General features: G+C 47.3%; 1 non-coding gene across 1 annotated transcript; it reads right to left on the reverse strand.

The window, feature by feature from the left end:
- Positions 1-5,187: 5,187 nt before the first annotated feature.
- On the reverse strand, positions 5,188-5,289 carry LOC111766248 (U6 spliceosomal RNA). Its single transcript, XR_002798342.2, has one exon. It is a non-coding gene; the product is annotated as a U6 spliceosomal RNA (small nuclear RNA).
- Positions 5,290-6,156: the final 867 nt, after the last annotated feature.

Here is a 6,156-nt window from a genome sequence, read left to right on the forward strand (position 1 = left end):
TTTGGCAAATTAAAGCAGCCATATTTGAAAAATTTCTAGATCTTAAGAAGAATTTTGGAAGGTCAGTGAAAGAATAATAAACACATTGTGCTAAAAGAAAAGCATATGTGAGCTTTCCTTTATAAATACATTTGTTTTAATTGTGCTTAAGGTCTTGTTTCTTACCCTAAGGCTGCAGCACAGTTTGTTGGTTTAGTCTGGCTTCCATTTTTACATTTTCACCACTGTCTTTATTCTTAGCCTTAAGTCAATGTGCAAGGTATAGAATTGCTAACTGATCTTCAACCTCTTAAAATGTACCCCAAAATGAGCAAATAGCCTGTAAGAAGTATGACACATTCGCAAGTCCATGTGGAGCATTCTTGCAAGTGTGGTGCGAGCATCTTCCTTTCCAATCCTTGGCTTCTATTGTTATAGCTCAACGTGTGCATCTTGTGGTTAATGCAATGTGTTTATTGCCAAAGCAATATTTTACAAAATTACAGGTGTTTTTTGTTACTGGATTATATTCCCTCCAAGTTTTTCCTCTTTATAGCAAGTTGCCCTAGTGTCAACTGCAAACTAGACTGTACTTAAAATGCAGAAATTACCCTATCCATACTTTCCATTATACAGGGATCATTGGAGAAAAGGCGAGACACATTTATGCAACTGCCTGAAGACTGATTAGATGCCCTACACACTGCCTACAGAACCAGGCTGGCACGTCCCTCCCTGCCTTCCTCATTAGTGTTTAAATCTTATATCATGTTTTACAACTGGCCTCTCAGGCCCTTCCGTGGAAAGGAGGAGGATTCCAAACCTGCTGACTGCCACGGTAACAGCAGCTCAAGGTCATGCTGAGGAATGCCCACTGAGAGAGACACTGAGGGAAAGACCCGGGGTGGTTATGCTTCATGCATTAATCAGAACGGTCGCAAAGAGGAGGCAAAGACAAAAATAACCTCTTGGATAGCTCAGATTGTACGGATGAGAGAGCATACTCCAATAATGTTGGCTCTTAGGTGTAAGGAAAATAAATGCTCGGAGATGTGATTCTCAGGAGATCAAGGGAAGTGTCGGTTTTTGGGCAACAGTCACAACTACCATGAAGTGGGTTGGCGTAAACAACGGGGATTGATTGGCTCATGACTTTCAGGCTAGGAGGCATCCAAAATCGAGGCGTCAGCAAGACGGTGCTTCCTCCCTGAAGGCTGCGGCGTCTGTGGTGACCGCCGGCGATTCTCGGGTCCTTGACTTCTCTGTCCCTTAGCAGTGCACGGTGGCGTCTCCTTTTGACTTCCAGCTTCTCCTCCTCCCCGATTTCTTTCTCCATGTGGCCTCCTCTATAAGGACTCTAATAATTGGGTGAAGCCCCATCCTTACTCGGTTGGCCACACTCTAACTGAAAATAACATCCACAAACAACCCACGGGAATGGATTAAGAATCAGGACATGTTTTTTCTGGGGTATATAATTCAACCCAAGACACTAAGGTTATATGTTCTGATGCCTCCTTGATAGTTTCCAAAATACTTTTTCATCCATTTCCCTTCTCGTATGTGGGGTGTTTGCACATGGTAACACTGGATCCAAGGATCCCTGAAACTTATTCATGCGTTGAAGGTTTGAAATACCTGCTCTAATTGATGTCTAGTTGGCAAGTTCCAATTTGGGAATTCATCACTAAATATTCCACTTTCATGCAGGGCAGCCAAAAGTCCTGTGGGAATTTGATTTCCCTTTGCTGGAAAATAATACCTCCATTAAGATTTTCTTTAACTTCTCTTGGTGCCCATAAAAAGTCAGGAAGCGGATGTGGCTCAAATGATTGGGCTTCCACCTACCATATGAGAGGACCCAGGTTCAATCCCTGGGGCCTCCTGGTAAAAAAAAAAAAAGTGTGCCCACACAGCAAACCAAGTGCCCACACAGGGAGCCAGTTCCGGCAAAAGTGAGTCTCACAGCAAGATGATGACACAACAAGAGAGAGACAAAGGGGAGAGCCAAGGCGAGGTGCAACAGAAACCAGGAATTGAGGCGGTGCAAGTGACCACCATGTCAGAGGTCCCCAGGATTGAATCCCGGTGAATCCTAGAGGAGAAAAACAAGAAGAGAAGACAAAAAGAGAAATAGATGCAGAAGATCTCACAGCGAACAGACACAGACAGCAAAAAACAGCAGGGGTGGGCGTAGCATCAGACCTGACCGGTTACTATAGACAGAGCCTGGGGAAACGGCCCCTTACTTACTCATTTGGGGGCCCTGAAGCTCCATCATAAGAGTAAATCCAAGCTGCACAGTCATCATCTTCCTTATGCCCGTTTCACACACAGGAGTACTACTTAGTTATTTACTTAATTTTTTTACCTAGCATGTACTTAGTTTATTTCCTTACCCTGTCTTTGACTATCAGAAGAAGAAACCTAGAAAATGCACTCTTCTGTCATTCTGTGTGCAGGCATAGGGTTAATCCAGGCATTTTAAATCATTCATCAGCATACGGTCTATTATTCTTATTATCTAATAGGTGCTCACTGATTTTTAAACTTAACTATACTGTTTTTCAGTTTAAAAAAAAGCTTACAATTAATCTTAGCCAACTCTTTTTAAAAATTTTTCTGGTGGTGGCGGACTTGGCCCAGTGGTTAGGGCGTCCATCTACTACATGGGAGGTCTGCAGTTCAAACCCCGGGCCTCCTTGACCTGTGTGGAGCTGGCCCACGCACAGTGCTAATGCGCACAAGGAGTGCCCTGCCACACAGGGGTGTCCCCGCGTAGGGAAGCCCCACGCGCAAGGAGTGCACCCCGTAAGGAGAGCCGCCCAGTGCAAAAGAAAGTGCAGCCTGCCCAGGAATGGCACCACACACACAGAGAGCTGACACAACAAGATGATGCAACAAAAAGAAACACAGATTCCCATACCGCTGACAACAGAAGCAGACAAAGAAGAAGATGCAGCAAACAGACACAGAGAACAGACAACCGGTGTGGGAGGGAAGGGGAGAGAAATAAATAAATAAATCTTTAATACAAAAAATTTTTTTGTGGTAACATAGATAAACTCAAAAGCTCCCATTTTAAACACTTTCAAGTATACAATTCAGGTGTATTACAGTTGTCATGCTACCTTTACCACCATCCATTTCCAAAACTTTTTCAGGAATCCAACCAGAAGCTCTTTACCCATTAAACATTAGGCCCCCATTCCGCCCCCACTCTCACCCCTAATAATTTATGATCTACTGTCTGTCCTTGTGAATTTGCATTTGCTAGGTATTTCATATATGTGGAATCAAACAATATATGTCCTTTGGTGTCTGGCTTATTTCACTCAACAGGTGTCCGTGCCGTGGCAAGTATCAGAGCGTCTTTCCTTTTTGTGGCTGACTAACGCTCACTGTGGAGCACACCACCACTTGTGTCCCCTTCACCTGCTGATGGACATGTGCTTGAGTTGCTTCTGTTTTCAGCAGTTGTGAATGGTGCTGTTGTAACACTGGCGTGCACGCATCCCATCCACTCACGGGCTTCCGCTCTGTTGGAGAGGAATTGCCGGCTCGTAGGGCGATTCTGAGCTCAACTTTCTGAGGAACCACCAAACTGTTTTCCACAGCGGTTGCACCATTTTACTTCCCACTGGTACACTGTTGGTGGAAATGTGAAAGGACCCGTGCAGATTTTCAAGTGGCCCCCGGAAACTCCCCAGAGCTTTCTCATATATTCTATGTGTAAGAGGGCATTGAGATGGGGACTCCTCCCGGGCTGGCTTTACCCGAAACCCAGGTGAGACTTGCCAAGTCGTTATCTCTTCCACGCGGACCCTCCCATGGCGGTTTCATACCGCACGCCAGCATGGAAATTAAACGGGAATTTGGGGGGAGTTTTCTGGAAGCCACAAATGACATGCAAAGGTCGATAACACAGAAGGAAAGTTTAGAAACAGAGGAATGCTTACAATGTTTACTATTGTATAATACTTAACTCAAATTTTAAAATAAGATACTGTAAACACCCCACAAAAGGGAAATAAAATATTCAGACTTCTCTGGTGTGAAGGGAGGGCCTGAAATTTCACAGGCACTTTCCAGATCACGAGGGTGGCGTGCCCCTCACCCCTGCCGTGTGGAAGGGATGACTGTGGGCTCAGTGGCAACAACGCCTGGAAATTCTAGAGCTCCCTGGGCATCCTTGTGGCGGTGCTTCCCTAGGCCCTGTGGAGGGGCTGCTTGTCCCTCCACACCGAGCCGAGGAACCTGAAACCTGGTGACGCTGTGGGTGGCCCCCGGAGGCCTGGAATCCCCAGGGACCCCGGGCCGGCGGCCACTCTGCGAGAGGGGCCGAGCTGTGGACGGCTTGAATGCCCCGGTTCTTGGGGACAACGTCCAGAGCTCTCTGCTACCCTCCCCGTACAGCAGCACTTCCCAGCCGGGTAGCTGGGTGAGCTTCATCCTTTGCAGTCAGGTGCCTGGACTGCAGTATCCCCGGGCTCCCCACCCTGGACTAGCGCTGATTCTACCCCTTCCTGCGCTCCCTGCCTTGGCACCCAGAGTCCCCGCCTGGGCATGGCCCTAGCCGCAGCTCCAGGGCACTGAGCGCTGGAGACCCGTCACTGACGCGTCCATCCTCCCCGGGAATCCCGGCCCCACGACTGCCCACAGCTGCACAGAGCCTGGTCTTCCGTCCACTCCTCGACTGTCTCCCTCAGGTCCACCAGCCGTCATGGCATTTCAGGGGAGATGCGGCGATGCTCAGCGTCCACATCTGGCAGCTCCCAGCAGTGCAGGGAGCCGGCGTTTTATTATCACCATTGTTGTTTGCTTTTCAGTCGGCTTATGCCAACTTCAACAAAGTAATCCTAATTGAAAATTATTTTTAGCAGTACAAATGTTTTCTTCAGAATTGGAAAATTACTAAATGGCCAAATATTTAAAGATTAATTTTTACCACTATATACTAAATATTCATCCTTGAAAAAGGTTGCACTTTCTTTCCTTCAAACAACAAATTGGAAATTATTGTGTACTAAACCAAACAAACAAGGGAATTTCTTTAGGATGATAAGAAACCCCAAATAGTCATTAATAAACTTTTTTTACAGTCAAGTAACAGCTGTTGACTTTTATTGGGGTTTTGTTATGTTATAAATTCTTGTTTTGGAGAGTAGTATGATGCCATTAATAGGATTTTAAACTTAAGCGAGAGAAAAAAATTTGGAATGCTTCAGGAATTTTTGTGTCACCCTTGTGCAGGAGCTGTGCTAATCTCTGCACCGTTCCAATTGTAGTACATGTGCGGCTGAAGCAAACACTCTAAAGAATTTTAATTTGTCTCTTTCTGATTTGTATTTAGGACAGAGTCACCTTTGTCAATAACATGTCTAATGTAATTTTTCTTCTTGACGTTTTTCTGTATTAAGGGATGTTTGCTCTTAACATTAAAAAGATCACTGGTGCAGGTAAATCAACCCTTTTGGACCAGATTTCAGACAAGACAATGGCTGAATTGTGGTAAATAAAAACCACAGGCAGGAAAAGCAGATGTGGCTCAAGTGATAAGGCCTCTGCCTACCATATGGGAGGACCCGGGTGCAATCCCTGTGGCCTCCTGGTGAAAAAGAAGAAAACGCATGCCTGCCCAGCGAGCCAGCACCTGCACGACGAGCCAAGCGGCCACACAAGGCCTGCGTGGCAAGCCGAGTGCCCACGCAGGGATCCAAGTCCCTGCACGAGTGCTTGCGTGACGAGCCAAGGGCTCATGAGAGTGCTTGTGTGGTGAGCCGAGTGCCCACACGAATGCCCGTGTGACGAGCCGAGTGCCCACGTGGTGAGCCGAGTGCCCACGTGGTGAGCCGAGTGCCCTCGTGATGAGCCAGCACCCATGCAGTGACCCAAGTGCCTGCACGAGTGCTTGTGTGACGAGCCAAGGGCTCATGAGAGTGCTTGTGTGGTGAGCCGAGTGCCCACACGAATGCCCGTGTGACGAGCCAAATGCCCACGTGGTGAGCCGAGTGCCCACGTGGTGAGCCGAGTGCCTGCACGAGTGCTTGTGTGACGAGCCAAGGGCTCATGAGAGTGCTTGTGTGGTGAGCCGAGTGCCCACACGAATGCCCGTGTGACGAGCCAAATGCCCACGTGGCTAGCCGAGTGCCCACGTGGTGAGCCGAGTGCCCATGT

The sequence above is a fragment of the Dasypus novemcinctus genome, chromosome 8, assembly GCF_030445035.2.
Source record: "Dasypus novemcinctus isolate mDasNov1 chromosome 8, mDasNov1.1.hap2, whole genome shotgun sequence".
Taxonomy (NCBI): Eukaryota; Metazoa; Chordata; class Mammalia; order Cingulata; family Dasypodidae; genus Dasypus; species Dasypus novemcinctus.